We start from the raw sequence: 25,316 nt of genomic DNA on the forward strand, positions 1-25,316 counted from the left end.
AGTTGTGTTGTAACAAAACAAGAGTCTCAAAACTGATTTTGAAACCAGGTTCTATTGCTCACATATTCACTACTTCTGAGGCTGTAATGCTTACCTCTAAAAGAGATATTCTGGTTTGTTCATAAGGTCAGTTTTAGGATTAAATGAGATCACAAATTCCAGAAGAATATTAATGAAGATGACAATATCCTCAATTTGTAGCATTTTACTTTCTAGATCAATTAATACAACACTACTTGCAGTTTCTTATGTCACTGCAGTTGAATGGTACATATCAGATTTCATGGTTTCTATGGGTTTAAACTAATAACAAAGACATTAGGGAAGGATACTTTCTGTGTTGGAAGTTAGTCCAAATAGTGCTAAGTATATTGTCAACATCGTTCTGTGCTGTTTGAACAATTATGCCACATGGGACTATCTCAGTTGTTTCTACTAATTTTGAGAAGTAGAAAAACAATCTCTGTTTACTTATAGTTCAGAAGATCTAATATTAAATTCAGAGAAAAACAAATACATTATCTATTGGTATAAAAAAAGGTACAGGATTACCTAGTATTTAAAGCATGTCATCTCCAACATCTAGCTTCTGCTGAATCATTGTGGATTTCCTGGGATGAGACAAAGGGGAAAGCTGACAGAAGGAGATCTGATCAAATGGACCCATTTTTTTTTTTGCATTATTTGGGGGGCTTTGATAAAAGATTATGTTTAAATTCTACTACTAAAAATAAAGTGCAAAACTACAAATGTTGAGGCAAAAGCCCTGTGTTGAGTGTCAAGAAATGGTGATGATAATGATAAATAATATTTGTATAATATAATGTACAGTATAATTTACTAAAAATGTTCATTCTGTGTAGTTTGAACTATTATTATTTGAACTATTATAATGCTTCATGTAATCCTTACTCTGCAAATTATGAAAATTGAGATTCAAATATTTAAAATGACTTGTCAAATCATAGCTAGCTGGTGGTACATAGGATTAAAGTCTACCTGTTATAATGAAATAAACTAGATTTAGTGTTTATTGACTTTATCACTACTTTAGCTGTCTTTACCATTTATTATTCAATGAGTCCTTTTTTGCAGTTAGTTTTCTCATTGTAAAGTAAATGGTTCATACTAGAAGTTCTCTGTTTTATCTAGTCATTTTATTAGAATTCCATATTGTTTGGAGAAAAAATTCAATGGTTAAAAAAAGTGATAACAACTATTGTAGTTTAAATAATTGAAAATATCCTGCTGATTTGATTACATTGGATTAAAGCAAAAAATGTCCACAATGTATGAAATGTAGATCATTTTAGCTATCATTTGCTGCTATTTCATAGATGTGAGAGTTTAATGGACAATTTATTGCCAAAAAAAGATATCTAGGGCCTGGGGTTGTGGCTTAGTAGTACAGTGCTCACCTAGTGTTTGTGCGAGGCCCTGAGTTTGATTCTCATTACACATAAAAATAAAAATAAATAAAATAAAGGTATAAAATTTTTTTAAAAAGATATCTCATGCAAGCACAGGCACACATATAGAAACATGTATCCCAGATGAAAATATCACTTATATAGCTAAATATAGGTGGTAAATAATATAAAACAGTACTCAGGTAACTGCAAGTTGACATTAAAAAGCTGCTAGGATTATACTTATGAAGTTTGAAAAAAATAGAAAATTTATAGTCAAAAATCTGAAGCAGAGGCTAAGTTATGAAATACCTCAGCTATGAAAATGTACATGCTAAAGACTCTTTGGCATTAGAGATAATATTGGATTTGAAAGAACCTTTGTGTCCACACATATTGATGATAATGGATGTCTCCTTGATTTCTATTGAGATTATAATATCATATTAGAGAACATCATAATACACTGAAAGAAATACCAGATCTTTAGTATCTTTACACATTTGATTTAATCTCTCTTATTGTCCATTCTATACCATTTGAAAATTTTAATGGGATAAACAACTAGTTCAACAAAATAAATATAACAGCATGAAATGGGTGCTTAAGATATAAGAGGCATATTATCGAATGTTCCTCACATTCTTCTCTTTCTTTTTATAATATCTGTATATGTTTTTCAAAGCTTTAAGATTATCTGTAATGCATCTTTATCATACTAGTACTTGACAACAAATTACCTCTTGACATGAGCTCCCTCTTTTTCAACATGTTCTTAAATTATCTCCAACAGCCTTCTTTATTTTGGATAGTTAGCTGTAACTGAATTAAATTTGTTGACAAATGGAAACAACTTTAAACTTAAAGTGTATTAGTTAGGGTGTAATCAGAAAGGAAAAAATGTTGGTGCATTTCACAATTTCTATTCTGCAGTTAGCTGTGCAAATGTCTTCCATCTCAATTCATTATTTTTTTTAATATTTTATCATTTTATTAGGAATAATTTCAAATGGGTTATGAAGAAAACTTATTGTGTTTGCTGAGTTTTCAAAAAAACTCTTAATGAAGACATGTTCATCAATAAACAAAACACCAGCAGAACTATCATATACTGGGCAAAGAGTCAGGCTGATACCAAAAGCAACATGCAACATAAAGAAAATAATAATATAAAAAAAAGACAATCTGCTGAGTATTAAAAGCCATCTCAATATGAACTCTTTGCAACCAGCACAGAATTAGCTATCAAATCCAAACCACACCAAGGTTAAGTTTGACTGATGGAAGCCAGGAGTCAATAATAGGGAAAAAATATTAAGTTCCTCAGTGCAAGAGAGCTGAATAGTGTTTTGGAGCATTTCCCTGGCTGGTACAAGCAGTATTAGAAAATCCTTTTGGCAAGGGATAGAAATAAATACAAATGGAATGCTACATGTTCAAATCAGCAGACTGTCCCAGGAATGATACAGGTATCAGTAAAGTAGCAAGGGGATAACTTTAAAACATTATTTGTTGTGGGCTCAAAAAAACATTCAAAACTGATTTATTTAAAGGTGTCACAATAGCTATGTCCAGGCATTTAGGTTTAAAGGAAGTCAAAATTAAAAAGAGGATACTTTTTTCCCCAAGAATTTCTTCAAAACCAAGCATATTGCTAAAGAGCAACATTATACTTGGTAAACAATAATTGGCAACAAAATAAGTTTAAACGCTGTAATATTCTGCCCAAACCAGTCCCAGATACAGTTTAATAACCAAGATGCAAACTAATTTTGTTGTAACAAGCCTAGACCAATTCTATCAAAATGTGTCCTTGGTTAGATATCCAGTTTCATTTAACGTTTTGAAAGCTCGTTTGACAGCCAATCAAGTCCCTCATACAGACCAGTTCCTTGTGTAGCACAAGTGGCTTGAACATACTATGTTCTGTTAGGGAGAGACTGAAGGCCTAATTTATCTGTCATTTCGCTGATAGCCATAGCATTTGGCAAATCCTGTTTGTTTGCAAAAAGCAGCAGCACTGCATCTTGCAGCTCATCTTCCTCAAGCATTTTCTGCAGTACTTGGGCTCCTTCCTGAATTCTTTCACGATCATTGCTATCTACCACAAAAATAAGACCCTGGGTATTCTGGAAGTAATGCCTCCAGAGAGGCCTAATTTTATCTTGACCACCAACATCCCATACTGTGAAACAAATGTTCTTATACTCTACTGTTTCCACATTAAAACCAATGGTAGGAATGGTGGTGACTATCTCCCCTAACTTCAGTTTATACAGAATGGTCGTCTTGCCAGCAGCATCCAATCCAACCATCAAAATACGCATCTGCTTCTTGCCGAAGAGGCGGGAGAACAGAGAAGAGATGGTGAGGCCCATGGCGGTAGTGGCACTTGCGATGGGCAGAAAAAGGGGTCGGGGCGTCCCTGGGCCTTCTCCTTTCACACTCCCAACAAACTGAGCGCAAGGGAAAAGAAAGACCTGAGGCAGAAAGGGGGCGACAGGGACCGCTCGTTGGCCGGCGTGACGGGTGAAGCTTCGGGACAGGAATTAGCGGGTGGAGGACCGGCTTGGCGACTGGCGCGGCAGCTCAGGCTCTGACTTTAATTCTCCGGCTGTGCCACGTCACACGGCGGCCGCAGCAACTCTCTCAATTCATTATTTTTAAATATATATTACTATGTGTAAGATATTTTACTAAGTACTGACAACAAACAGGAAAAAATAGGCATTCTGTTGTAAACTGCCCAAAAGTACTGGGTCTAATGCAGTAACCTGTACACTTAGAATGTTTAATACTGAAGAATACTGAGTTGGAGTAATTATTATTATAGAGAGAGGATTGGCTTGAAAATAAGCTAGGGAATACAGACTTTGCTTTATCCATCTATAAATTGACAAACAAGAACAAAATTATCCTTAATATTTATTTAAGGGAATTTAAGTCATGAATTAAATCCATTTATTTATTTTTTTCTCCTTGAAACAAAAACAAATGACCCCTTTCTTTCAGCAGCAACCAAGGACAAAAATGAGCATGACGTTCTTTGCCCAGTCAACTGCTTATTCTGATTAATTTTCTTCTCTTAGCAATGTGGCCATAAACATTAACAGAGCATGCTGTTATGGTTTGAATATGAGGTGTCATCTCAAAAGCTTATGTGTTAGACTGCACGAATGTATAGAGGTGAAATGATTGTAACCTAATCAGTATATTAATCTTTTGATGGATTAATGATTTGAATGGAATACTGGTTGGTAACTCTAAGCAGATAAAGTATGAGTGGAGGAAGTAGGTCACAGGAGGAGTGCCCTTGGGAATTATAACTTATATTTCTGGTGTCTCTCTCTCTCTCTCTCTCTCTCTCTCTCTCTCTCTCTCTCTCTCTCTCTCTCTCTCTCCCTTTCACTTTTTCTCTTTCTCTTTCTCTTTCTCTTTCTCCTTCCCAGGTGTCATGAACTTAGCTGCTTTCCTTCACCACACCCTTCTGCCAAGATGTTCTGCTTCATATCAGGACCAGAACAATGAAGTCAGCCAACCATGAACTGAACCTCTTAAACTGTAAGTCCAAAATTAATTTTTCATTTTCTATGTTTTTTTCCCCAGGTATTTTGGTCACAATGATGGAAAGCTGACAAATACAAAAGTCAATTAAGAAACGCCTAAATTTATAAACTAACACATCCTATCTTAGAATCTATGTAGTGAATAGAAATTTCCATTACAATCTAGTCCTAATTCAGTCACAGCACAACAATCAGAAGTTTGAAAAAACTCTTATGCCTGGGAGCCACTAGGATGAAGAAGTGTGTCTGGGTATCATTGTCATATTTTTTCTCTCTTATAATTTCCAGATTTAACAAGTAAGAATACAGAATGCCTGGTTAAATTTCAATTTCAGATACACAGATAATTTTTAATGTAAAAAGTCTCACAAAATATTTGGTTCATACTTTGACTAAAATGCCATATTGTTTACCTGAAACTTAAATTTACTTTTATGTCCCGTATTTTATTTGGCAACCCTTTTCCCATATCTGGCGTCCTATTCTTATTTCAGCACTTTAATTGCTAGACTTTATAGGCAGCATTTGGAAGAGCAGAAATGTGTTTTTCAGAGTTCCCCACATTTCTTCTCTGCATGTCAGCATTCTGAAGACAAGTAAAGGGGTAGACTTAGTGCAGAGGTACAATATCTTAATAACTGGCACAATTATTATGATCTAAGTCCCTATTTCCTCCAGTGTTTCTTAGATATATATTTGATTGTTGACACCCACAGTAATACACATGTTAGCATTGGTCCAAGATTTTTAGAAATCCTAAAGATCCCAGAAATTCCCTGAAACTACCAGTGAATGGCGAAGAGTCAAATGAAAATGGTAGATGCCCTCATCTCTCAGAACCCTCTCTCAGACTATCTTTGAATGTTGCTTTGGAACATCTAGGCCCTCATTCTACTATGACTTTGATTCCTCAACTTCACCTGAGTCAAAGACAGTGATGGACCACATGGAATGATTAACATAAGTGATGATGTATAAAAGGAAGTGTTAGTACTCCTCATAAAACATCATTGAAGTCACTCTTTTGTTTTTCCTACTCTGAAAGTTATGGCATTTTTCTTTTTATTCATTATTTGACAGGTAAAAACATAACAAGCAGAACCCTAACTTATGGGGCTGGTATGACAGATTTTGACATTCTCATTGCTTTCTTAGCACTTGCACTAGCTCCCCTTTGGACACAATGGAGAATAGTCAGGATATATTGGGTTGGTTGTCCCATAGTTTCATTAATTACCTTCTTCTTTCTCCCTTTCAAAGCCTTTCTTTTTGGAGGCTTCTATTCACCACCTGCTCAATCTGACATCCTTACACTTTGATGATTTTATACTCCATTTCAGTGCTATCCTCTTATTAGGAAAAAAAACATATTTTTTACCAAATGATATAAATACACTTTGCTCACTGAGAAAAGTATATTTAAAGGATGATTATCTTTAAGAAAAACAGATGAATGTGTACAAGCATAAGCCTTCAAGAAACCAAGAAAATTGCCATCTAAGATATTATCAATGTACTTTTTATTTTTCAACCTGGCAATAGCTTCAATGCCAAGACCAATGTCTTTGAGGTTTTACCATATGTTTTCTTCTAAAATATTTAGTTTCAGGTTTTATATGTAAATCTTTAATCCACTTTGAGTTAATTTTTGTGTATGGCACAAGATAAATCTCCAATATTATCCTTCTATATTTAGATATCCAAGTTTCCTAGCACTGTTTGTTGAAGAAACTTTTCTTTCCCCATTTTGTCTTCTTGATGCTTTTGACAAAGATAACTTAATGTTATATGTTTGTTTGTATATCTGGGCTTTCTGTTCTGCACCATTGATCTATATACCTCACAAAGTTACACCTACTGTACTCAATGAGAAACTTGGTTATATCTGTATTAATAGCATTCATCACATGGTGGTAAGAATTCCAGGGTATTTTTGAATCTTACTAGAATGTCTGTAACATAGCAGGTGATAACTAGATAAGGAAGGGATTGAATGACATTTCTTTTAGGCTTTCTACCAACTTTAGAAAGGGAGTAAATCACATCTAGCATTAGGGCCAGGGAACCAAAGAATACCCTGTGAAATGACCCAATATCATATATGAAGGGTAAAAAGTTGTGGACTTATATGTAACTGGCTCTGATCAATCTTCTTGGGAGATTGGATTTGACAAACAACCTTGAGTTCTCCAAAGCTAGATTTATGCAAAAATCAATCAGCTTTGCTATTCAAGCTCACTGATAAGTTAATTTATTCTGATTTGTTTGGACTTTTTAAGTAAAATATGTTAGACAAATGTAATTCTAAATAAACAAAAATTTGACAAGCAGCACAAGAACTGACACTCATTCTGAAAACAACATTAATTAAGATAATACTTTACCTTTACTTAATGATTATGTAATGTATACTTCTATGAAGCCCCAACATCAATTAATTTTATCTAGAGAAACTGAATCCACTATGAGCTATTGAAGTTGAGCAATTGTTGTATGGATGTGAATCCTAGAATTTGTGGAACCATTTTGTTTCTATGAGAGAAGACAGACTGGGAAGAATTTGGCACAGGCTGGAGAACAGAGCTGAAATAGCCACCAATAACTTGAGACATTGATGGCATAAGGAACCTGTGGCTCCTACTGTGACTGAAGCATATCTAATATCTGAATCTTTCAGTTAATGAATCAAATAGTTTTCTTTATTCCTGAAATATATTTTGGTTTTATGATTTTTTTATACCAAAAGACATCTTTTTTTTTTTAATATTTATTTTTTAGTTCTCGGTGGACACAACATCTTTATTGGTATGTGGTGCTGAGGATCGAACCCGGGCCTCACGCATGCCAGGCGAGCGCGCTACCGCTTGAGCCACATCCCCAGCCCCCAAAAGACATCTTAATAACATAATATACACAAGGCCTTATTCTTAGTTATTAATACAGGTAATCTTATTTACTCATGAAAATGCTTTTAAGGGAAGCATGAAAGACATTGGGACAGTCATTCCCATTCACCCTAAATATGCTATCAGAATTCTTTTCAGCACAGAGTTCCATATTGCTGTTAACAATAAATTTTACAGGAAATTGACAATGAAAGTTAATGAACACTGTATACATGAGGTACTTAGTAAACATATTCTGAACCTATTGACTTAGGATAATTATTGTAGAAACATCATCAGAGTGGTGCCTTCAATGGCTTTCTCTACTTAGTGTCTAAAGTTCCAGGAAAGTATTGAAAGCTATCTGCAGTTCCTCTTCTTAAGCACATAGATTTCCCATTGCTCTTACTCTATTCCTCTCTTTTAAGCTTTTGCTTTTCTAAGGATTCCTCAATATCTATTTTCTATTATTTTTCCTTTCAATCTGACCCCATTAAGTTGGTTACTCACTTGAGCTGTTTATTGACCCTTTCATTTGGCTTCTATTGTTCATATTTTCCATCCTAAGACTAAACCATCCTTACCTCTATATAAATAAGTAACTTAGTAAGTACATTCATTATTAAGTTATATTATCATGTTTATATCAGGAGAAAAATCCTGTAGGTGTGGGAAAAAAGATAGTGAACTTTCTAGGACATTTTTATAAGTTAACTAGAGTATTTGTTATACTGCTTTATTGCCATAAAGATGAAAATTATAATTTATCCTTTAATATTATTTTTTTCTCATTACAAAACCCATCTGACTTTTACTGGAATAATCTGGTAAAATAAATTCACAGTGCATCTCTCTGGAAAGAAAAATGCCCATTCAGTTTCTTGGAAGTTAAATTAAGGACTAAAATAGTCACAGCTGATATAATAACAATTGTTTATTCTCACCATCTGGAATTAGAATATTATTATATATTGTGGAAAATGTTATATTTTTATTGCTGTATCTTAACATTCAATTGGGTGTTTTCTATTTTGACCAACTTATGGTTATAATATGGACAATGAGTCCATAACAGAAAAAAAATACTATAAAAATACAAACAAACAAAAAGAATATGCAAAGGACTTAGCTTTATCTTCAAATTAAATAACAAGATCATTCTTATTATATTGTAGAATGTAAAACCTGGAGCCAATGCTTTTACATTTTTGATTGTCATTTAGTATACAATACAACCTGGCAGAGGCAATTGCCATTTTTTTAAATGATATGACACATTGTTATAGAAGAAAGCTACCAATTCTATCACCTTCCAGTAGATATAATTATCTATAAATGATCCATAGCAGGATTAAGCAATACTTGTATTTTATATTGACCAAAATATTTTTCCCTGTCACACAAATTTTGACAAGTAATAAAAAGAAAAGAAAACTTCTTCTTACTCTATAGAACATTAATAAATTTAAAATTAGATTTAATTTCCTGGGCATATTGCTGTGACAGTGTTTAAATACTGTGTAAGAGAATACATGTAGAGACCTTTTATGACAATAATATCTGAGAAAAAAAATCAATGACTTGAACTCATAAAACACCATTACTTCTGCCATTACTATTATTACTAGTGCTACTTGTCCTACTCCAAGCTTCCCTGAATCTGATCATTCTTTCTGTGTTTGGGAAACTCTATATCCTGGAGCGAAGCCCAAATCTAAGTTATCCACTCATTGAAAAACATGCTGAGTATCTACTGTCATTTAGGTACTATTCTCATTCCTTTATACGCATAAATGTACATAGTGGACAAACATGCTTTCCCTTTGAGAGTTGTAATAATAGACAATAGGCAATGAAGTAGATTTTCTAGTATTATAAAGATGAAAATGCAATTGAAGTAAAACAAAAATAGTAATTTGGGATTATAAATGCTGAGAGCTTGAAAATTATGAGTGATTAAGGTTAAACACCTTGTATAGATCATGGTTGAGGAAAGATTTGAAAGGGGCGGGTGAGCCAGGAGAAAGGAGTATTAAATAAAAAGTTCATAAGACAGGAAGTTTCCTGACATGTTTATTAGCATCAAGGAATCTAGTATTGTTGAAAGAGACTGAATGAGGGTAAGGGTATTTGGGAAGTTGGTCAGAGAAAGCATTGGAACACCGATTGGGTAAGGTTCTTATAGTCCACTATAATGAAATGATCTTTTAGGATGAGATGAGAATCCACTAAAACATGCTAATGAAGAATTGACACAACTACCATTTTAGCAGTACCAATGTAATTTTTTCCTTAATCTTGAAGTTTTTTTTTTCTTAATTTTCTTAATTTTGAATTTCTTAATTCTAGAAAAGCAGTAGACATGTGTGTTCTGAGAATGAGCTAAAAATTCATGAGATGTCTTTGAAACTCAGATTAATACACCTTTCTCCAGTATTTTGCTCCTCTGGATTGGGGTGTTTAGTCAGTCTGAAAGTTCATCAAACTTTACACATGACCATATAGTATACACAAAATTTGAAGAAACACTGGGTATACACTATAATTTTCTGCAGGATTCTTTAATAGCCATTGTTTGCCATAGATGGAGCCCCTTGATTTACAAATAACATTTGAGAACTTGCACGATAATATTAATACTTTTGTGCACATTAGATTCACCTATAGAACTTTGCTATAATATTAATGCTTGGACACATCTTTAGTCATTTTAATAAGGCAGCTTTTCTCAGCCCTAAGAGCACATTATGTTCTTGAAGGAATCTTTATAAATCCAGATGCCTTACTCTTTCATATTACTATTTATTTGATTGATCTCACTTGTGTCCTGGACATTGGGACTTTTCTAAAAAGACAAAGTGATTTCTAAACTGCAGAAAAATGTTTGGTTTGGGGTGAGTCCTAGAATTTTATATAGTCAAAAATTCTGTTAATTCGTGTTAATAGTTTCCTTTCTAAAGATTCTATAATTGTATCCTTCTACTTAGTGTCACGTTTTTTTTTTTTTGTTTGTTTTGTTTTGTTTTTGTACTAGGGATTGGGTCCAGGGCACTCTACCACTGAGATACATCCCCATCCATTTTTATTTTATTTTGAAAGATGCTGAGGCTAGATTCAAACTTTCAATCCTCCTGCCTCAGCCTCTTGAGTCTCTGAGATTATAGGCATATACCACTGCACCTGGTTTGCTATTATTTTTTAATGACAAACTATATATGTCAATAAAAGAAGCTAAACATCTTCCCTAATAATTGATTCCAAAAAGACTCATTGAACATTACAAAACTTTTTTTCATATCCCAAGACCAACCTCTGTCTTTAGGATTCATGAAAATGTCTTCTGATTTGGTAGACAGTAGTACACTGCAAAGACAAATCATGGAAAAGACTTATCTTAATGTCATGAAGTATGCACCACATAGCTTTCATAAAGATTCCTTGAATTATTTATGCCACACATATGTACCAAACAGAAATTAACTTGTGGTGGCTATTATTATTATAAGAATGACCCTCTCGATATATTTTCCTTAAGGCATTTATCATCTACTACCTGAGATACTAGTAAGATTGTGAATTGCATTGTTCCACACAATACGCATTCATTTTTATCTCTACCACAACACACAATCCAGGCTGAGATAATCATTATATTCCATCCATGGGCACAATCCTGTTCTATGAGTGGATTTTGGACCCACAGAAAGTGAATCAATATTGTCCCCAAGAGAGAAATTGGAGAAAATAAGTCTTTCAGCTAAATAAACTAAGAATGTGGAACTGTTATCTGTAGCAATCTAACCCAACATAAGTAGAACACATCTATGCATAATTCAGCTAAGCCAAATAAAGAGATGTGAAGAGAGGGATTTGAATCCCTAGATTTAGCATCTCATTATGTCTTCAGTTTATTTATTGGATGAACCAATAAATATCCATGTTTTTACGAAATGAAACCCAAGCTGACTATATGGATGCTAAATTGCTCTTATCTCTCTCTCTTAATATGCAATATATCTCGGTATAAAATCTACATGCTCTTATGAACCCAATGATTCTGACAAACACAAGAGATTTTAAAAAGTTTGACCAGCATTCACAGTACAAGTCTTAGCATTTAATCTCCACTAGTACTAGAAATTTCTATGACAACATTCTTATTTCATTCATTAATTAAGTAAATATTCATTAACCAAATTCTATGTACTAGTCTCTATTCATTAATCCAGTAAGTGTTCATTAACTGAATGCTATGCATGAGGTTCTGTATCAGATTTATATAAATCAAACAAACAAAATCCATGTCTTCATGGAACTCATATTCTGGTGGGGGGAAAAAGATAGTAAATAATAAACTGAATTATAAAATTCATCATAAATGTTTCAAAGGAATATGAGGAAGAATTATCCAGGAAAATGAGAATGGAATGTAGGATGGGTCAAGAATTAATATGGAGTGGGTGGTAGGATGATAGGGGAAATTTTCACAGAAAAGGTGCTATTTAAGCAACTACCTGATTAGAGGTAAAAGTCCATGTCATGTATATATCTGAGAGAAAAATATTCTGACACAGGGAACAGTCAGAGCAAAGTCCCTTAGGTACCTGTGTGATATATTTTCAAAGATCAGGAAAGAAATCAGTGACTGAAGATGAGTTAAGAGAAGAAGAGTAGGGAGGAAATAAGGTTGCATAAATCACAGAAGGCCAGGTCTGTGACTTTTGGTTAATACAAACATTGAGTGTTCACTTGAGTGAAATGTGAGCCCTTAGACCATCTTGAGTAGAGGAGGGGCATGATCAGTCAAATGTTTTAATAGCATCACTGTGACTGATGTGTTATGAATGGACAAAAGGGGGACAGGGATGGAAGTGCTTCTATCACCAGAGCAGTAATCCAGATGGGGGAATCTTGGTCTAAAATGATATATCAGTGGAGATGGTGAACAGTGATGAGGTTTGAATTGTAACTTGAAAATAGTACCAAAGTCCAGTGTTCTTGATTAGTTTGTAGTTTACTCCTTATTCCCTAAAATGCTTAGTTGGGAAAACTGTCCCATCTGTTAAATCTGTCCTGGTGACATATTTTCTAGACACAAGAAAAAAAATAAATAATCTTACTCTTTCATAATTTTCTGCCAAATTTCTTCTCAGCTAAGAATATTACTTTCCTGATTGTTATCATTAAATATCAATTCCTGGGGCCTACACTCTATCCTCAAAATAAAGAGATTAGGAAATAATTTGCTACATAGTGGTCAAATATAATTAATTCTTTATGAGAAATCATCTTCCTAGTGTCACCTTATGAATTCTTACTAAATGCTAATTCAGTTCAGTACAGGCTATTTTTAAAGGCAAATGAAAGCACTAGTTTCTTTTCCAAATGGATGTTTGGATTAAGCAAGTATAATGGGAGGGGCTAAAATGATGAAGTGCTAGGTGAAACATTAAACTACTTTGTGTTTTCAAAAGTACTTTCTCTGTACAATACAACTTCCAGGGTGTGCATTTGCTTGCTAATAAACTCACACCTAAGGCTTGTATATATTGGCAGAAAAGCCCATACCCTGGGGTGTGTTATTGCTTGCATAATTAGCCATCAATTATCACCAGTTACATTTGCACCTGTTCCATTTGCAGAGCCTTAGAATTTCAAACTTGCCCAATTATCATGTTCTGGACTTTATCCCATTTGCAAAAAAAGTGGGAAAATAGTCCTTTTTTGAGGTACTTTTCTTTAAGCAGGAGCTCCACAACTCCATCTGAGAAGGAAGTTTAGTCAAAGCATTTTAAAGACATTGTAAAAATGTCCCCAAACAACCAAGCTATTTAGTTTGCAGTCATAGGCTTTTAGACTTTGAAAGGCCTCTTGAATTTTTCATTTTACTAAAAAATAAAATAAGCCCTGGAACATGCAAGTGACTTTTCCAAGGTCATGCTCCATATTAGTGACATAGCATATAATACAGCCCTTGTTAAAGTATTTAGTAAAGATGCAAAGGTCCTGGTAACTGTGGGGAAATGGTCCTGGGAAGGCTCCAAGATAATAAGCACAAATATCACTCTATAAGAAGTGAATTTGAAATACCAGAATTGCCATTGCAGACATGCAATAGATATTAAAATCATCAAAGAAGATTGTCTATATATACTATGTAAGGAAGTGAAACAAGAAATGATGATTATGATCCACTGGGGAGCTGGGAGATATGTCATTTACCAAGGTGATAAGGACAGAAGCAGTGAAATAACATCACATTGAATTTAGTCATAGTGGTAACTATAGATCAAGGCTGCTGATCAGATTTGCTATCACAAAATTGGGATCATTGATAATAAAAGGATGATAGGATCCCCAAAAGAAATAGATGTCAGAAAAAGTGCTCCACATTAGAAACCCGGACAATACAATTGTTAAGAAAGGCAATGTCTCATTGGTAGCCAAGGGATTCTGACTTGCAGAGAGTCAAGGTGATAGTTAATGAAGTACAGCATCATTAAAGGCAAAACTAATGGGTAGCCAAAACAGGGATCATATATATATATATTTCAACCATGAGTGAGCAATCATGATAAGGATATTTACACCTATTTCTTACTTAGTTTCCTGAGCAAGCCTGTCATTAGACCTCTAAAATTCATGGCCTGAAGAAGATGACAGATTCCAAAAGTAAGGAAACTGAAAACCCATCACAAGTAAACATGGAAATGATTAATTTGTTACCTTTGCAAGGGGAAAATAACTCATTATAATATACATGACTACATTCATTTTCTAGTAGTTTGCAACTCTATTCAAGTGTCAAACTAACAAACTTTTTTTGCGCTATCTTTGTTAACATGTGAGCATTACCAATAAACTATATTTAAGATAGAGGATTGATGATATACTAAAAATTCTATTTCACATGTCTGATGCCTAGTAACAACCAAAAACACACAAAAATAAATCAATACTTGCAAAAACACACATATCATTAACTACATATACAGGAGTGGTTTTCCATGAATGGAAAACATCAGGTGGACCCTTTTAAATTTGAATGCCTAGATAAAGTAAAAATGTTCTAGGAAAAAAATTCCACAAAATTATCTCAAGAATAAGTACTATATATGAATACAAATAAAAACATAGGCAAAGTTTAAAAAGAGAAATATCCTTTCTCCCACTTTCCAAAAGGTACAGCAAGCACAGATGTATTTAAAGAAGAGTTTCACCAATAACTCAAAAAAAATCTTATTTCCCGAAACCTGTTCCTGAACATAATAACAAAATTTGAAGCTACCTAACTATTTTTTTAGTCATACGTGACAGCAGAATGTATTTTGACATATAAAACATACATGGAATGTACATATATCAATCATAATGTCTATTCTATTCTGCTGCCCTTCCTATCCCTCCTACTCCTCCCCTCCCTCCCATCATTTCTCTCTATCCAATCTAATGTGACACATTTTTTTTTCCTTTTTCTCATTACAACATCATACATGTATTCTCTATAACAATGAGATTCTCTTTCCATCTTCCATGAAACTCCCCTTCTCCCTCTTTTCCCTCCACCTCTCTTCCCTATTTAGTGGTAGTCTTCTTCTCATGCTCTTCTTCCCTACCCCATTTTGAGTCACCCCCCTTATATCAGAGAAGACATTCGACATTTGTTTGTTAGGGATTGGCTAAATTCACTTAGCATAATCTGCTCTCATGCCATCCATTTGCCTGCAAATGCCATGATCTTGTTATTTTTTTAGTGCTGAGTAATATCCCATTGTGTATAAATGCCACATTTTTTAAATCCGTCCATCTACTGAAGGGCATCTAGGTTGGTTCCACAGTTTAGCTATTGTGAATTGTGCTGCTGTAAATATTGATGTGGCTGTGTCCCTGTAGTATGCTCTTTTTAGGTCTTTTGGGTATAGTCCGAGAAGGGGAAAAGATGGGTCAAAAGATGGTTCCATTCCCAGCTTTCTGAGGAATCTCCATACTGCTTCCCAAATTGGCTGCACTAACTTGCAGTCCCACCAGCAATGTATGAATGTACCTTTTTCCCCGCATCCTCACCAGCACTTATTGTTGTTTGACTTCATAATGGCTGCCAATCTTACTGGAGTGAGGTGGTATCTTAGAGTAGTTTTAATTTGCATTTCTCTGATTGCTAGAGATGGTGAGCATTTTTTTGTGTATTTGTTGATTGATTGTATATCCTCTTCTGAGAAGTTTCTGTTCAAGTCCTTGGCCCATTTATAGATTGGGTTATTTGTTTTTTTGTTGTTTAACTTTTTGTGTTCTTTGTATACCCTAGAGATTAGAGCTCTATCTGATGTGTGAGGGGTAAAAATTTGTTCCCAGGAGGTAGGCTCCCTATTCACCTCACATATTATTTCTCTTGTTGAGAAAAAAAAAAAAACTTTTTAGTTTGAATTCATCCCATTTGTTGATTCTTGGTTTTAACTCTTGTGCTATAGGTGTCTTATTAAGGAATTTGGGGCCTGCCCCCACATGATGAAGATTAGAGCCAACTTTATCTTCTATTAGATGCAGAGTCTCTGGTCTGATTCCTAGATCCTTGATCCATTTTGAGTTGACTTTTGTGCATGGTGAGAGAAAGGGAATCAATTTCATTTTGTTGCATATGGATTTCTAGTTTTCCCAGCACCATTTGTTGAAGATGCTATTCTTTCTCCATTGCATGTTTTTAGCACCTTTGTCTAATATAAGGTAGTTGTAATTTTGTGGATTTGTCTCTGTGTCCTCTATTCTGTACCATTGGTCTACTCTCCTGTTTTGGTGCCAGTACCATGCTGTTTTTATTACTATTGCTCTGTAGTATAGTTTAAAATCTGGAATCAAGATACACCAATTTCACTCTTCCTGCTTAGAATTACTTTAGCTATTCTGGATTTCTTATTTTTCCAGATGAATTTCATGATTGCCTTTTCTATTTCTGCAAAGTATGTCATTGGGATTTTGATGGGAATTGCATTGAATCTGTAAAGTGCTTTTGTTAATATGGCCATCTTAATAATATTAATTCTACCAATCCATGAGCAAGGTAAATCCTTCCATCTTTTAAGGTCTTCTTCTGTTTCTTTCTTCAGGGTCTGTAGTATAGATATCTTCAATGTATAGATCTTTCACCTCTTTTGTTAGGTTGATTCCCAGGTATTTTAATTTTTTTGAGGATATTGTGAATGGGGTGGTTGTCCGCAACTCCCTTTCAGAGAATTTGTCACTGATATACAGGAATGCCTTTGATTTATGCGTGTTGATCTTATATCCTGCCACTTTGATGAATTCATTTACTAGTTCTAGAAGTTTCTTGGTTGAACTTTTTGGGTCTGCTAGGTATAGGATCATGTCATCGGCAAATAGTGCTAATTTAAGTTCTTCTTTTCCTATTTTTATGCCTTTAATTTATTTCGTCTGTCTAATTGCTGTGGCTAGTGTGTTAAGAACTACTTTGAGTAGAAGTGGTGAGAGAGTGCATCCCTGTCTTGTTCCAGATTTTAGAGGGGACGTCTTCAATTTTACTCCATTTAGAATCATGCTGGCCTGAGTGAGGCTTAGCGTATATAGCCTTTACCATGTTGAGGTAATATCCTGATATCCCTAAATTTTCTAGTGTTTTGAACATAAAGGGGTGCTGTATTTTGTCAAATGCTTTTTCAGCATCTATCGAGATGATCATATGGTTCTTATCTTTAAGTCTGTTGATATGGTGAATTACATTTATTGATTTCCGTATATTGAACCAGCCTTGCATCCTGGGTATGAATCCCACTTGGTCATGGTGCATGATCTTTTTGATATGTTTTTGTATCCGATTTGCCAGATTTCATTGAGAATTTTTGCATCTATGCTCATTGGAGATGTTGGTCTGAAGTTTTCTTTCTTTGAAGTGTCTTTATCTGGTTTTGGAATCAGGGTGATGTTGGCCTCATAGAATGAATTTGGAAGTACTCCCTCTTTTTCTATCTCCTGAAATAGATTGAAGAGTATTGGTATTAGTTCTTCTTTAAAGTTCTTGTAATCTCTGCTGTATATCTGTCCAGTCCTGGGCTTTTCTTGGTTGGTAATTTTTTAATGACTTCTTCTATTTCCTCACTTGATATTGGTCTGTTTAGGTTGTTTATGTCATCCTGACTCAATCTGGGTAGCTCATATGCCTTAAGGAATTTATCGATGCCTTCACTATTCTATATTTTATTAGAGTATAGGGCTTCAAAATAATTTCTAATTATCTTCTGTATTTCTGAAGTGTCTGTTGTGATGTTGCCTTTTTCATCATGTATGCTAGCAATCTGGGTTCTCTCTCTTCTTCTCTTTGTTAGCATGGCTAGTGGTCTATCAATCTTATTTATTTTTTCAAAGAACCAACTTTTAGTTTTGTCAATTTTTTGATTGTTTCTTTTGTTTTGATTTCATTGATTTCAGCTCTGATTTAATTATTTCTTGCCTTCTATTGTATTTGCTGCTGATTTGTTCTTCTTTTTCTAGGGATTTGAGATGTAGTGTGAGGTCATTTATTTGTTGGCTTTTCCTTCTTTTAAGGAATGAACTACATGAAATGAATTTTCCTCTTTGAACTGCTTTCATAGTGTCCCAGAGATTTTGATATGTTGTGTCTGAGTTTTCATTTACCTCTAAGAATTTTTAATTTCCTCTTTGATGTCTTCTGTAACCCTTTGTTCATTCAGTAGCATATTGTTTATTCTCCATGTGTTGTAGGAATTTTTCTTTCTTATTTTATTATTGATTTCCAATTTCATTCCATTATGATCAGATAAAATGCATAGTAGTATCTCTAGTCCTTTGTATTTGCTAAGATTTGCCCTGTGACATAATATATGGTCTATTTTTGAGAAGGATCCATGTGCTGCTGAGAAGAAAGTATATCCGCTTGATGTTGGGTGGTATATTCTGTATATGTCAATTAAGTCTAAGTTATTAATTGTATTATTGAGCTCTATGGTTTCTTTATTCAACTTTTGTTTGGAAGATCTGTCCAGTGGTGAGAGAGGTGTGTTAAAATCTTCCATGATTATTGTGTTGTTATTGTGTTTGTTTGGTGAACATAGCTGCACCATTGTTTGGGGCATATATATTAATGATCATTAAGTCTTGTTGGTGTATGGTTCCCTTGAGCAGTATGTAAATGTCCTTGTTTATACCTTTTGATTAACTTTGGCTTGAAGTCTATTTTATTTGATACAAGTATGGACACCCCTGCTTGCTTTCGAGATCCATATGAGTGGTATGATTTTTCCTACCATTTCACCTTCAGTCTGTGTATGTCTTTTCCTATCAGATGAGTCTCCTGTAGGCAGCATATTGTTGGATCTTTTTTTTAATCCACTCTACTAGCCTATGTCTTTCGATTGGTCCATTTAAGCCATTAACATTTATGGTTACTATTGAGATATGGTTTGTACTTCCAACCATATTTGATTATTTATGTTACTTAACATGATTTGTTTTTCCTCTATGATTAGTTTTTCCTTTACTGTACTATCTCTCCTGCTGTTGGTTTTCATTGTTATTTTTCATTTCCTCTTCCTGTAATGTTTTGCTAAGGATGTTTTGAAGAGCTGGTTTTCTAGCTGCAAATTCCTTTAACTTTTGTTTATCATGGAAAATTTTTATTTCATCTTCAATCCTGAAGCTTAATTTCACTGGATACATGATTCTTAGTTGGAACCCATTTTATTTCAGCGTTTGAAATATGTTGTTCCAGGATCTTCCGGCTTTCAGAGTCTGTGTTGAAAGATCAGCTGTTATCCTGATTGGTTTACCCCTAAATGCAATCTCTTGTGGCTTTTAAGATTCTCTCGTTATTCTGTGTGTTGGGCATCTTCATTATTATGTGTCTTGGTGTGGATCTCTTATGATTTTATACATTCAGTGTCCTGTAGGCTTCTAGTATTTGGATTTCTGTTTCATTCTTTAAGTCTGGGAAGTTTTCTAGTATTATTTCATTGAACCGATTGCTCATTCCTTTGGTTTGGACCTATATACCCTATTGTATCCTAATAACTCTTAAGTTTGGTCTCTTTATGTTATCCCATATTTCTTGGATGTTCTACTCATGATTTCTTATCATTCTTGCTGAGCTGTCTATGTTCTTTTCAAGTTGAAAAACTTTGTCTTCGTTGTCTGATGTTCTGTCATCTAAGTGTTCTACTCTGATGGTAATACTCTCATTTGAGTTTTTAATTTGGTTTATTGTTTCCTGCATTTCCAGGATTTCTGTATGTGTGTGTGTGTGTGTGTGTGTGTATATATATATATATATATATATATATATATACACACATATATCCTCTATCTCCCTGTAGAGTTGATCTTTTGCTTCTTGGATTTGTTTATGTAATTCATTGCCAAAGTGATCTTTCATTGTCTGATTTTGCTGTCTAATGTCTTCCTTGAGACTCCAGATCATCTGAAGCATGTATATCCTGAATTCTTTATCTGACATTCCATCTGCTACAGATATTACATCTTCTAATGTTGAATTGACCTGCATTGTTTGTGGTCCTTTCTTTCATTGTCTTTTCATGATGCTCATGTTTCTTTCTAGCTTTGTGAAACTGTTGTGTTAATGGTTTTCCCCTTATATATTTATATTGTTCTTGTATAGCTCTGAAATCCCTCTTTTGCCGAGAAAGACAATGTTAATAGTTCCCAATATCAACTGTACATCATCTAAGCACAAGTTTTTATTATTAATACATTTATAGTTAGAATCTAAGTCTACAGATATTGGTTTCAATTATTATTTAAAAATATAGTCATTAGTTTCATAAAAGGCATACCATATCTTGTGGCATATAGAAAGCTGAATTTCATATGAAGGATGTTATACTTAGGGGGAAAGGAGTGAGGGTATGAGGTTAATCTAACTTAGCAGCTTTGGAGAACTCTAACCAATAGACTGGTAATTTATGGAAGAATTGTATAGAGTCAACCTCCTATCTGTATTTAGATAGTTACCCTACATATAGATAGTAGAAGTTAGGGGGTTGAAAGTTGGATAGAGGCAGTAAGAATGAAGAAAAAAAAATAACAAGGAAGAAAGAGAAAAAAGAGAGAAGGAAAAAGAAAGTAAGAAAAAAATTGGGGAGAGGTGGGGCATATGCAATTCCTCTATATTATATTATTTTGGTGATTCATTTGTTCATGCACAGTTCTTGGTTTCACATATGTTGAGGTTGTGAAAGAGAGAGAAGAAAAGAGAGAAAAAAAAAAAAGAAAAGAAAAAAATTCTCTCAGAACACTGTTTTCCTTGTTTCCAGTAGGTGGGGTTGTCTGTTCCTAGCTTGAGCCTCTGTGTTCAGGTTGGTGGATGTAGCCAGTGTGAAAGGACATGAGCTTCCACCAGTATCGTCCCTACTCTAGTCTCTGAGGTGGAAACCAGATGCCTGTACAGTTGTTGCTTTGCATTGATAGCTACACCCCCCCCCAAAAAAAAAAGCTTGTGGGAAATATTTTGAGTTATTGCAGCTAAGGGTGCGGGAGTTGGAAATCGGGTACCTGGATCAGCCGCAGAACCATGCTGGTAGCCTCACCCACTTTGATGGGTTTTAAGTGTTGATGGGCTTCCTCTGGACTAGCGAATGGGGCCGGGCCGGGCTTCCTCCTCCAGTCTGGTCTGGCTTGGCACCAGGCTTCCTCTATTCTGGTCTGGCCCTAACTATTTTTTAAGGCTAATATAGTCCTGAGATTAGAAGCAAAAGGATACCATGTAAAAGGTTAGCTACAGGTCAAACTCCTGATTTTAAAAAGAAAAGTAAGTTTAATTAAATGTAACAAATTGTATTTAGCTATATAGTAAAATGCATCATAAACAACAATTACCTTATAATGCAAAAATTTTCAAAATTAAAATTAATCATATAATTTACTCTATTAGCCAATTATAGTAATAAAGGTTTTTGATCATCTCAAAGATGCCAAACTAAAAAGTACTTAATAATGTTCAACACCCAATAATAACTTTTTTAAAAAAGAATTTTTAGCAAATTAAGAAAAACTGGAAACTTGATTAGCATAGGTTAAACCAGATAAGAGGGAAAAAAAGGTAATGAGGGGCTGGGTATGTGGCTCAAGCGGTAGCACCCTCGCCTGGCATGCGTGCAGCCCAGGTTTGATCCTCAGCACCACATACCAACAAAGATGTTGTGTCCACCAAAAACTAAAATATAAATATTAAAAAAATTCTCTCTCTCTCTCTCTCTCTCTCTCTCTCTCTCTCTCAAAAAAAAAAAGGTAATGAGACAAAAGATATGAACATTTGAAAAAACTGATATACACCTCGTTCCTCTCTCTATCTCCATATATATGTATATTTTAACATTTAGGTATATGTGTGTGTGTATATATATATATATATATATATATATATATATGCACACATACATATATATCAATACATGCACACATACATATATATATAAACACCTATATACACACATACTCCTTACATATATAATCATAATATACATATGCATAACTATAATATATATGAAGTTTTTATTGTTACATTAAAATAAGGCAAGATATTTGATAAAATGAAGTTTTCCATGCCATTATTATTGTCAAAGCAAGTTGTATAATGATCTATACATCATGATATAAATAAATACATACATAAAACAATGCTACCATGCTAGTTTTTTTTTAGCATTTCATGTATATAAATGCACAGTAGAATTTTTAGCAAGTTTATGAACCAAAACAAAGAGCAAATTTCTCTATGAAATACATTTCATAGAAGGTAGTGTTAGAAAGCATGTTTAGAGTAATATAATGGTAAAGGAGAATATTTTTCCTTGAAATTTGAATATTTTATAACATTTACAATATAACTATACGAATAAAAATCAATCTATATTTAAAGAATAAAATAAATCATGTCCTTTTTCTGTGTCATTGTTTCAAGCACAGAATAAAAGATGGAAAGTATCTCATATTTGGTGCCTGACATACATTTATTAAGCTACATAAAACCTGAAATATTTTGAAAAACAATTCCTTGGCTCCCCACCCTTTTCAGGTTTTGCCAAGATTATTTATTTTTTCAGCTTTTAAATTTAGGAGAGGATTAGTAATTTTGCCAAAAACATAGTCAATTGTATTGAAATTTTCAAAAACATTATTGTAATACCCATTGCTACATTTTAAAATAATTATTTTTTTAAAGAGAGAGTGAGAGAGGGGGGGGGAGAGAGAGAGAGAGAGAGAGAGAGAGAGAGAGAGAGAGAGAGAGAATTTTAATATTTATTTTTTAGTTATCAGTGGACACAACATCTTTGTTTGTATGTGGTGCTGAGGATCCAACCCGGGCCACATGCATGCTACTGCTTGAGCCACATCCCCAGCCCCATTTTAAAATAATTATGATAATGTAGCTCAGAGTAAGGCACTGTAGTTTGAACCTTTAAGTCATTGTCTCTGCCTCTTTCTGGATGAGTGATACTTGAAAAACAAAAAATAATGTAATCTTAATGAGGTTGTATTATAAATTTTAGAGTTAGCATGAGAGCATAAATTAGAGTGTAAAGTACCTTTCACAGTGCTTTATCGCCATCATTATTATTATATCGCATGCTTACTTTTTTGTGATTTTGCATTTATGGGCGCAGAAGGTATTAATGATTTCAAGAAATTACATCCAAGTAATTCAATATATACTTATAAACATTACTTTAATTCATTGCCTAACTTCCTTTCATCAAATTTCTGTGTGTTGAATATTAAGCTAGTCTAATTCTTACTTATTTCATAATGCAAACGTTTATGACTTCGAATCTTTTCTATCATGTTGGTCCTATTTATTAATATTTAATATGTGGAAATATTTCACTAACAGTATATTATTACAGATTCAATACCTTTAAATTTTCTTTTGGTTCAATTGTAGTTTAGGGAGAAGTACTTTTTTTCAATTTTGTATGTAATTGGATTCTTGCATTTTGACGAGAAAATCTGCATGATTTTACTTGGGGATTTAAAAAAAAGATTGGTATTCACTAATCTAATGATATATTGGATTCCAGCCTTAATCCTTTTAACACTGGCCCAAATACTTAATCATAATAGTTATTTTAATCTTAATCTAAAATTAATAACATTTATTTTATTATAATAAATCCAAATACAATAAATAACTTACACTGATATTGCTCTAAACTAATTCTTCATTTTAACTTGGCACAAATGTTTAGAGCTTTAAACTTTTCCAGACTATTCAGATTATGTACAGTGAACACCACTGGTGTTTCATCAGATAACATTTACAAAGCTAAAACACCATCTCCCATATATTGTGAATGTTAAATGCTAAGGGTTAACAGCTCCCACTTTATCCAGAGAATTGTCCTGGTCAAATGGGAGGCCTTTTCCCCAGGAGGTGCTACTGTGCCCACAAGAAACACATCTAAAGGCCAATAACTGCCTGACATAAGGGCACAAAAGTCCAGCTTCCTTGCCTCCAGGTGACAAAAAGTAGTAATGCTGGTAATTTGGAATTGCCAACAGAAGCCACAAATGTTCCATTTAAGTGAAAATGTAAAATTTTACTGTAGTTATACATGTGTAGTATACAGAGAGTTCTGTTTCACTCACCAGGGGTCTTGAAATATATCCCCCACAAATAAAAGGTGAGTCCTGTATGTCATTTAAACAGAAACCCCTCATCTACTTTAAGGAGACCCAAAATATATTCTTATGTTTTGATCTTGATTATTATCCATTTTATCTAAAATAGACTTGCTTTTAGAGTGGGTTTATGTTTATAGAAAAATTAAGTGGAAGGTACAGATAAATCTCATATATCCCACCATGCACAATGTTGGCTTCCACACTATCAAAATCACACACCCAAGACTGTTTGTACCTCAGTGGTAGAGTGCTTGCCTAACATGTCTGATACATGGGGTTCAATCCTCAGCACTACATTAAATAAATAAGCAAATAAGTGAGTAAATAAATAAATAAATAAATGTATGAGAAAATCATACCACCCAGGGCTGGGTATGTACTTTATCGCTAAGTCACATCCCTAGGGGATGAGTAAAGCCCTGGATTTCATCACGTAGGATCACACACACACACACACACACACACACACACACACACACCACATGCTCATATAATACATTTACTGCAATCAGTGATCTTACTTTGTCACATTATCACCCAAACTTAATAGTTTACATTAGAGTTGACTGTGTTGTACATTCTATTGATTTTGATAAATGTATAATGACATGTATCTGCCATTGTATCATACAGAATATTTTTTCCTTCCTAAAAAACAAATGTACTCCTAATCATCCCTCTCTTCCCCATAGACCCTAAAAAACAAAAAAACCTGTTTCTTAACTGTCTCTACAGTTTAGCCTTTTCTAGAATGCTATGTGGTTCAAATTGTATGGTATATAGATGAGCTTCTT

The 25,316-nt window shown here is 34.0% G+C and overlaps 1 pseudogene; it reads right to left on the minus strand.

Moving 5' to 3' along the window:
• Positions 1–2,692: 2,692 nt before the first annotated feature.
• On the minus strand, positions 2,693–4,037 carry LOC144250787 (ADP-ribosylation factor 4 pseudogene; annotated as a pseudogene).
• Positions 4,038–25,316: the final 21,279 nt, after the last annotated feature.

This window comes from Urocitellus parryii, chromosome X (genome assembly GCF_045843805.1).
Source record: "Urocitellus parryii isolate mUroPar1 chromosome X, mUroPar1.hap1, whole genome shotgun sequence".
In the NCBI taxonomy this organism is placed as follows: domain Eukaryota; kingdom Metazoa; phylum Chordata; class Mammalia; order Rodentia; family Sciuridae; genus Urocitellus; species Urocitellus parryii.